At 40.1% G+C, this 10602-nt stretch overlaps 1 pseudogene; it reads left to right on the top strand.

The window, feature by feature from the left end:
• The first annotated feature begins 421 nt into the window (after positions 1–421).
• On the top strand, positions 422–9104 carry LOC137205794 (serine/threonine-protein kinase 35 pseudogene; annotated as a pseudogene).
• The last annotated feature ends 1498 nt before the right edge of the window (positions 9105–10602 follow it).

The following is a 10602-nucleotide window of genomic DNA, read 5'->3' as shown; positions in this document are numbered from 1 at the left end:
GGCGGAGCTTTGGAGCCACAGAGGAGAGCATAGCGACAAGGGTGCAGAGGGCAAAGCAGAGAGATTCCCACACAGAGGATTGGTGCTGACCAGCACTCACCAGCCTGATATGCTTGTCTGCTCACCCATCAGGGCAGGAGGGGGCTGGGAGCTGAAGCTTGGGCTTCAGAGATCAGACTCCAGGGAGAAGACTGGGGTTGGCTGCGTGAAGACAGCCTGAGGGGGCTAGAGCGCCACAGCTAGCCAGGAGGGAGTATGGGAAAAAGTCTGGACCTGCTGGAAAAGCAAGAGACCATTGTCTCAGGGTGCATGAGGAGTGTGGCTTCCTGCTCCATGTGCCCACAGACGATAGAGCACCACCTAAGCAATCTCCAGAGATGGACATGAACTGTGGCTATCATCTTGGACCCCAGAGGCGGGCATGGACCGCTATCGCTGCCGCCACATCCACCAAGGATCCTGTGTGCAAGTGCAGGTCACTACCCACAACCTCCCGGGAGCCTGTGCATCACACCACGGCCAGGGTCCCATGATCCAGGGACAACTTCCCCTGGAGAACACACGGTATGCCTCAGCCTGTTGCAAATTCACGCCGGCCTCTGCCACCACAGGCACACCCCGCATTCCAACTGTGACTACCGTACCCCTCCCTCTCCTTAGCCAGAGTGAGCAAGAGAGCCCTAATCAGCCGCTGTTTTAACCTTCTCCTGTCTGGGCGGGGAACAGATGTCTGAGGGCAGCCTACATGCAGAGGCAGGGCCAAAACGAAAGCTGAGCCCCAGGAGCTGTGCAAACAAATAAGAGAAAGGGAAATTTCTCCATGCAGCCTTAGGAGCAGGAGACTAAATCCCTGCAATTGGCTTGGTAAACCCTGCATCTGTGGAATACCTGAATAGACAACAAGTGTTCCCAAAATTGAGATGGGGGATTTGGGGAGCAACTGTGGACTTGGGGTTTGCTTTCGGCATTTGATTTGTTTTTAGTTTTATATTTATCCTAGTTTAGTTTTTAGTGCTTGTTTTCATTTGTGGGTTTGTTTACTGGTTGGGTTGCTCTTTTCCTTTTTCTCTTTTGTCTGTTTAGTTTGCTTTAACCAATTTTGGGGGGGGTTGTGTCTGTTCATTTTTTTTTTCTTTTCTTCCTTTTCTTCTGAGCCATGCGGCTGGCAGAGTCTTTGTGCTCTGGCCAGGTGTCAGGCCTGAACCTCCAAAGTAGGAGAGCTGAGTCCAGAGACCTCCCAGCTCCAGGTAATGTTAATTGGCAAGAGCTCTCCCAGAGATCTCCATCTCAACACTAAGACCCAGCTCCATCCAATGGCCAGCAAGATCTAGTGATGGACATCCCATGCCAAACAACTAGCAAGACAGGAACACAACCCCACACATTACCAGAGAAGCTACCTAAAATCATACTAAGTTCACAGACACCCCAAAACCCACCACCAGATGCAGCCCTGCCCACCAGAAGGACAAGATACAGTCTCACCCACCAGAACACAGGCATCAGTCCTCCCCACCAGGAAGCCTATACAAGACACTGATCCAACCTCACCCACTAGGGGCAGACACCAGAAATAAGAGGAACTATGAACCTGCAGGCTGCAAAACGGAAACCCCAAGCACAGTAAGTTAAACAAAATGAGAAAACAGAGAAATACACAGAAGATGAAGGAGGAAGGTAAATCTCCAAAATTTACAAGCATCCCATGCAGCTCAATATCAAAAAAACAAACAACCCAATCCACAATTGGACAGACGACCTAAATAGACATTTCTCCAAAGAAGACATACAGATGGCCAACAAACACATGAAAAGGTGCTCAATATCACTAATTGTTAGAGAAATGCAAATCAAAACCACAATGAGGTATCAACTCACACCAGTCAGAATGGCCATCATCAAAAAATCTATAAGCAATAAATGCTGGAGAGGGTGTGGAGAAAAGGGAACCCTCTTGCACTGTTGGTGGGAATGTAAATTGATACAGCCACTCTGGAGAACAGCATGGAGGTTCCTTAAAAAATGAAAAATAGAACTACCATATGACCCAGCAATCCCACTATTGGGTATATACCCTGAGAAAACCATAATTCAAAAAGATACATGTACCACAATGTTCATTGCAGCTCTGTTTACAATAGCCAGGACATGGAAGCAACCTAAGTGTCCATCGACAGATGAACGGATAAAGAAGATGTGGCACATATATACAGTGGAATATTACTCAGCCATAACAAAAAATGAAATTGAGTTATTTGTAGTGAGGTGGATGGACCTAGAGTGTCATACAGAGTGAAGTAAGTCAGAAAGAGAAAAACAAATACCATATGGGATGGTTGCTCAAGAGGGAGGGGTTATGGTGATATATGTATACATATAGCTGATTCACTTTGTTATACAGAAGAAACTAACACAATATTGTAAAGCAATTATACCCCAATAAAGATGTAAAAAAAAAATTACTTGAAAGTTCATAAGAGCATTACTCTTAATATCCAAAATGTGGAAACAGCTCAGATGTTCAACTGCTGAATGGCTAAATGAATGTGTGGAATATTACTCAGCTATACAAAGGTGAATAAAATACTGATTCATGCTAGAATGTGGATGGACCTTTAAAGACTTATGCACAGTGAAAGAAGCCCAACAAAAATGGCCACATACTGTGTGGCTCCAATTATATGAAATGTATAATATAAGAAAATGCATAGAAAGAGCTAATAATTATCTGTATATTGTCTTTCTATCATTATAAAATGAACAATGATCAGGAAGTGTCACTATTGGAGGTTTTGAACTCAGAAGTCTCATGGAGACATGTCAAATAAGGTGCTTTACTTATATTTTTAAGTTGTGTTGTGGAAATTTGAAGAGGAAATGGGAAATATTTCAGATGAAGATGATAGTACATTCAAAGAACACAAAAGGAACTAGATTAGTGGGGATTCTCAATTTTTAGTTAATTGCCTAGTTACCTCAGATATTGGAAGTTTAAAAAATGCAGGTGTCTAAACTTAACTCATACAGAGTGAAGTAAGTCAGAAAGAGAAAAACAAATACCATATACTAACACATATATATGGAATCTAAAAAAAAAAAAAGGTTATGAGGAACCTAGGGGCAGGACAGGAATAAAGACGCAGATGCAGAGAATGGACTTGAGGACACAGGGAAGGGGAAGGGTAAGCTGGGACGAAGTGAGAGAGTGGCATGGACATATATACATTACCAAACGTAAAATAGATAGCTAGTGGGAAGCAGCTGCATAGCACAGGGAGATCAGCTCAGTGCTTTGTGACTACCTAGAGGGGTGGGATAGGGAAGGTGGGAGGGAGACACAACAGGGAGAAGATATGGCGATATATGTATATGTATAGATGATTCACTTTGTTATAAAGCAGAATCGAACATACCATTGTAAAGCAATTACACTACAATAAAGATGTTAAAAAATGAAAAATGGTTAATGAATTACAACCTATGTAAGAATTTATGATGGGAGGGTCCTTGGGTTCTCTATTTGTGAAAATGCTTCTCAGGTATGTCTAATGTGCAATGACCTATAGGAATCACTCCTATAACCTGTCTTCTAGAGGGCAGGAACCAGGCTGTACTTATATGTTTATCTTTCAAACCAAGTCCAGAGTAGTTTTTCAAGAGAATATAAACCGAAGTTCACACCATAACAATATACACATGGACAGGTAAAAGTGACCTTCCCATTATTTAAGCAGGAGGGTCAATTTATATCAAAGACTTTGACCAGAAATAACTCCTTAATACTCAAGTTACTAAATGGATAGCCAATTGCAAAATTCCTACTGATCCTGTCATATGGCTTTATTTTTAACCAGTAAACTCCACTGATTTGGCTTTCTTTTTTTTTTTTTCAGATCTGAGTCTGAGCATCTGTATACCTTATTAATGCCATTACTTTCCATATTTCAATGCATTTTATGGAAACCTGTCATTAACAGTATAAAAAACTAATTGCAAGTTTCATGCCACATTAATTTCCCCCATAAACAAACATCTGAGAATTAAGACATATGCTAATAGAGAACTGGTAATTTTACCCACATACCTACCAAGACAGATGGAAGTCACCTCAGACAGAATTTTGATAAGGAGGACTGAAAGCCAAAACCTTCTTTTGCAAGGTCTTGACAAGTTCTATGTGATCTGTTGTCATAGTTACAACTTCAGGTGCCAGTTTCCTACAGCTTACCTTTATTTTTGAACTCATATTTTCTGATGAAATATGGATATTTTAAGTAAAGAACAGGCCTTTGTGATGACTTCAATCTAACTCAAACACATGGCTTTGATTCTTATACTCATGGGCTAATGGTTGTCTGAAGACATCACCAGTCCTTCCTCCTGGCTCACACTGGTGAAAGTCTATGTCAGCTGGAACAAATCACTCTCTCTACTCTTCAGTTAATTAAAATATACATTCTTTGAGTATTCTTTTGGAGGGTTCTCCAAGAATGAATGTCATATACAACCTGACTCAGATAAAGGTATTTTCTGTTAAGTGAGTACCCACATATATTTTCTAGTCCACTTTAGAGCAAACAGAATGATACATTTCTTTGTTGATGAAAAAGGAGAACAATAGTTAGGCATGTCACTGTTTTCATTTTTATCATTGGAAACCTAAAGAAGGTACTATGAGGATAAATCTATACACATTTTTAGGTTGACAAATTTGACTATTATTTCCCTTTCAAATAACTATTTACAGTTTTGAATGATTTTTTCCCCCCAACAGGATTGAACAATTTAGGGAAAAATGGCTGAACTGGCTTTTGGTAGATACATAAATTTGCAAGGGTGAAAGATAAAGAAGAACAAAGGAACTTTACAGATTCTATTTAACCATTCTAAAATACCTGCAGTTGAAAAGAAATATCCAAACTGTAAGTAACGATTGAAAGCTGGTTTGATTTAGTTGAATGTTACAGAATATGCATATATCCATACACTGCTTGCCAAACATACATGTGCCTTTCCCTCAAAGCCCAGTATTCTTGCACTGGCATGTTCATGTGTCCAGTTCTTGCCAACTGACTCAGGAAAAAATGACAAGTATCTATCCTAGGACAGAACATAGAGAATAGGTGTGATTTCTCTCAGCATTTTCTTCTCTTCCTCTTGTCACCCTGGAAACACACACACACACAGTGAGACTGCAAGACCCTGAATGGTGCATGAAATAAACATCATGTGCTGAGCTCCTGAGATTGGGGCATTAATTTTTTACTCAGCATAACCTCATTTATCTAGATTGGCACAAATATATGTTAAATTTGGAATAAAAAATACCTGAGTTTGGGCTTCCCTGGTGGCACAGTGGTTGAGAATCTGCCTGCTAATGCAGGGGACACGGGTTCGAGCCCTGGTCTGGGAAGATCCCACATGCTGCGGAGCAACTGGGTCCGTGAGCCACAACTACTGAGCCTGCGCATCTGGAGCCTGTGCTCCACAACAAGAGAGGCCGCGATAGTGAGAGGCCTGCGCGCCACAATGAAGAGTGGCCCCCGCTTGCCACAACTAGAGAAAGCCCTAGCACAGAAACGAAGACCCAACACAGCCAAAAATAAATAAAATAAAAATAAATAAATAAGAAGACCACAAGATCACTATTAAAAACACAAACAAACAAACAAACAAAGACCTAAGTTTGAGTCTCAACTCCCTTATAATCTTTATGATCTTCACAGTGCCAGGTAACTCAGGTGAACAACTTCTCAATGAAGTTAATGCTCACTAAATATCTACTTCTTCTCATATATCTCAGCCTAAATTGTACTTAGTTTGTGGTCATATGACTAATTCTGGTTAATGGACTGAGAACAGCAATGGCATGCATTCCTTACCATCAGAGGTAATAAAGAACTGCTATTCCTCCTTCATTTCTCTTTCCCTCTGTCATGAGGATCCATAAGCCAAAAGTTTCAGAAGGTATGAGCTCTAAGATAGAGCACCATGGCTTGAACCACAATGGGCTCTGAATGATTGAGAAATCATCATTAGAAATTAGTTTAAGCCATTGGGATTTTATGGTTTATTTTTAAGCTCAGCATAGACTGGCCTATCCTCATTAATTAAATCGTCTTTTTTTAATGTCATTCTTTGATTCCCTTAATCACTACCATATTTTCTACAGCAGTGGCTCTCTAAGTGTGATCTGAAGACTTGGGTTGAATCAAAAAATGTGTGTTACCAGTTAGCAATTAGATAAATATAGAAACTGAGTGTAAGACTGTAGACATTTTTTATAGCAACTGAATATTTCCATGACACCTAAATATGTGTGATCATGGTTTCAGCTACTCATTTATATTGTATTTCACATGTTTTGTTATGGTTCATTCTATTGTATTAGTCCATGACAGGTTTAAGGAATAATAAGGAAACTGGCCTCTATAACATATCAGACATTTGGAACTGTTGAATGAATTAATTAAAATGCCCGTGTTCCTCATATACAGAGATATAGTTTAGCATGATTTAAAATGAGATTTATCATTTCTGGTAAATGTGATATATACTGAAATAATGTAAATAGCATACCAGAAAGCACAGAGAAGATAGAAAAACAAAGACAGAAAGAAATAAAAAGTCACCAAACTTTCATTGTAATTAACATTTTAGTGAATTCTTGATATCTGCTAACACACACACACACACACACACACACACACACACATACAGCCTTCAAGTATTAACTTAGTTGTACTATAGTAGACAATTTATGCAATATGCCTTTTCAGTCAAATATATATCATTGACAAATTTACCTGTCACAAACTTCAATTTTACTCATAATTATTGACATAAACATAGTTTTTTGTTTTGTTTTGTTTTTTGCTGTACGCAGGCCTCTCACTGTTGTGGCCTCTCCCGTTGCGGGGCACAGGCTCCGGACGTACAGGCCCAGTGGCCATGGCTCACAGGCCTAGCCACTCCGCGACATGTGGGATCTTCCCGGACCAGAGCACAAACCCGTGTCCTCTGCATTGGCAGGCGGACTCTCAACCACTGTGCCACCAGGGAAGACCATAAACATATTTTTTTATTGTATACATATACCATAGTTTATTTATCCAGTCCCTCGTTGATACAGATTTTGGTTATTTCCAACCATTTGTCATCCATGACAGAGGGTAAACTTCCATAAACATACTTATGAATACATGTTTTCACATGCAAATGATGTTCCTGGGGGTAAATTACACAGAATCCCTGAAAATGAGCTTGCCTATCTCACATACCCTATTAATTTATGGTCCTTTTGAACAAAACCCATTTCTTGACCATTTTTTCAAACTAAGAATTTAAAAATATGTATATATTCCTCACGTTTTGCGTATTAGGGATCCATTTTCTTCATCTACTCATAGGCATAATATAGTTCTTCAGGCCTGCATACATGTGATACCTAATGGACAGCAATTACTATAATTGACTTGTATATTATTGGGAACAAGCCAAGGACAAACCCAACTAGCCAGCAAGGCCTGCAGAAACATTCTCTTGGATGGTTATAAATCTATGAACTGGATAGTGGCTGTTTTGTATCTCTCCCTTGGCCAGCAGGTGTAATGGGATGGGACTAAATGTACCTCAGTGAGCCCACACATTTATGATCCATCTGTTCAAGTAGGAAGGAATGAGGCAGGTGAGATTCTTCATGCTACAATAGGGCTTAGATAGAAGCAAATGGAAATGATGATTTTAATCATCTTTGCAGAGCTATAACTCATATTTTTAATTCATATTAAAGTTACACTCACACTGTCATGAAAGCTATGGCTAATAAAGAATGAACTTTTAAAAAATTATTTTTCTTTAATTTAACATATCTTTTCATGAAATTTTGCAGCCAGTGGAGGCCGAGGCCCCAGGCGAGTCTAGCTGGCACAACAGTGGTGGAGGGCAGCAGCTGGTGGCCACTACAGCCTGTTGGCAGAGATCAGGTGCAGCAGCTACTGTGAATTAGGAGACAGCGAGGCCCTCACAGAGGTCAAGAACATCTGCTGTGACAGCCTGGAGAACTTGGAGCAGGTGCTGGCAGAATTCTGTGCCCTGACCAGCCTCAAGCGGTACCACCAGAACCTTGTGCAGTTTGAGGAGTGTGTCACACAGTGTGACTGACCAGTACGTATGTGAGTAGTGGCTACAAGAGCGCACGGCTTTATTTGCGCCTGTTGGAGACCTCCGTCAAAGAAGAAAGGCTCCTGGGTTATGCTGAGGAGCCTTGCTACCTCTGCCTTGTCATGGACTTATGTGAACGTGGAGGCCTGAATCAGTCTGTCCTGTTCTGGAGGCTGGACCCAGCCACCAACAAAGCTTCATGCTACAGCTCAGGACCACCAGTGCCTTCAGACTACATCATGCACAGGGATCAAAGCTGGAGGACAAGCTCAACACGGAGAGGTCTGGCACCCCCATCCTCAAGGTGGCAGACTTTGAACTAAGCAAAGTCTGTGGTGGGCTGCCCCCTCTCCCCCACCTCCCAAAATCAAAGAGGGAAATCAAGACAACACAAATGTGAATGTGGATAAATACTGGCTTCCCTAAGCCTGCAGCTTAGATTTCTAAATAACCCCCTGAACTCTAGGAGGGATGCTACACAGCCAAGGCCAACATCTTTGCCCTGGGCATTATCATCTGGGCAATGATAGAAAGAATCACTTTCATAGACTCTGAGATCAAGAAGGAACTCCTGAGGTCCTGACCAAGATCTCCCTGTTGGTGAAGTGCTGCTAGATAATGCAAAGATGGAGTAGCATATCCCCCAGAAATTCAGGATTCCCATGTCTGAGGGGACCAAAGAGCTCTTGAAAGAAGTTAGCTGCTAAATCAGGGACCTGCCTGATACCTTTGAACTTGAAACCAGAATGGACCAGGCCACATGTGGTGCTTCAAATTCAGGGCAAAACATCCTGGGTGTTTTTAAAGTAGGTGAGTGTACTTTTTGTTTGGCATGTACACTTAAGACTGGATTCTTCATCCTGGGCCCTGTGGATTTGGGAGGAAATTCAGGGTTGAAGAGAAAATGTGCTTGTCATCAATGGTGCCCCAAATCTGAATGAGGGGATATGTGGGAATATTTGAGTATGAGTTGGAAAGTCTAAAGAAGTCTTCTGAGTGGAGGTTGCATTTGAGCTGAGTTATTTTTAGAAATGCTTTTTTATAATCAATTAATGAACGTTTACTGTAGAAAATGCAAAAAAAAAAAATAAGAAGGTTGGTTAGTTTATTTGACCTGAAGAACAAATTGGAAGTTTAAATGATCCAGTATTATTATCCTCTTTGAACAGAAGAGGACATTGTCTTCCTTAATTACATAGCATGTAAAGGACACTCCAAGTTCTTTCCCTCAAATTTCAGGGAGCTTTCTACTACCTCTTTTTATTATGTACACAAAACATTCTATATTAACACATTATTTCAGTGGTATCTGAAAAAAAAAAGGAAAGAAAAGAAAAAAAATAGACTTGATCTTGATAGGAAACACCAGGAAAAGGAAATTCATTCCATAGGGAGGAAGCATTTATTGGCCAAAGACCCATTTTGCAGCTGTGGAAATAATTATGGGAGGAATATATGTGAAGGAATATAGGAGGATCCCAGGAGTTATAATTGTAAAGACTGAGAGCTTTTATCTGGAACTTGGAGTCTTACTGCTTTTTCATTGTGTAACTGGAAGTTTCTACTCTTTGATCAGTATCTCCTCATTTCCTCCACCCCTCAGACTCTACTACTTATGAGTTCAGCTTTTTTAGATTCCATGTATAAATGTGGTCATACAGTATTTGTCTTTTCTGACTTATTTGACTTAGCATAATGCCCTAAATGTCCATCCACATGGTCACAAAAAGGCAGTATTTCCTTCTTTTTTAGGGCAGAAAACCTATTGTGTGTATTTATACCTATATCTCTCTATATCTATGTAGATAAAGAGAGATAAATATTTCACATTTTCTTTATTCATCCATCTTTCCATGGACACTTAGGTTGTTTCCATGTCTTAACTATTGTGACTAATGCTGCATTGAACTTGGAGGTGCAGATATCTCTTCTAGATCCTGATTCATTTCCTTTGGATATATAATCAGAATGTGATGTTTGGATGTATGTTTAGTTTTTAAGGAACCTTCATACTGCTTTCTAGAGTGGCCATACAAATTTATATCTCCACCAACGGTACATAAATGTTGTCTTTTCTCCTCATCCTTGCCAATCTTGTCTTTTTGATAATAGCCATGCTAACAGGTATAAGATAGTATCTGGTGGTTTGATTTGCATTTCCCTGATTATTAGTGATGTTGAGAACCTTTTCCTGTACCAGTTTGTCATTCATATGTTTTCTTTGGAAAAATACCTATTCAAGTCCCCTGCCCATTTTTAAATTGCATTACTTTATTTATGTATTTATTTATTTATTTGATATTGAGTTGTATGAGTTCTTTATACTTCAGATATATAGGTTGTAAATATTTTCTCCCATTCAGTAGGTTGCCTCTTAATTCTATTGTTTACTTTGCTTTGCAGAAGCATTTTAGTTTGATATAGTCTCCTTGTTTATTT

Source organism: Pseudorca crassidens, chromosome 14, assembly GCF_039906515.1.
Source record: "Pseudorca crassidens isolate mPseCra1 chromosome 14, mPseCra1.hap1, whole genome shotgun sequence".
Lineage (NCBI taxonomy): Eukaryota > Metazoa > Chordata > Mammalia > Artiodactyla > Delphinidae > Pseudorca > Pseudorca crassidens.
Note: the sequence above shows the minus strand (reverse complement) of the source record. Positions and strands in the feature narration are given on the sequence as shown.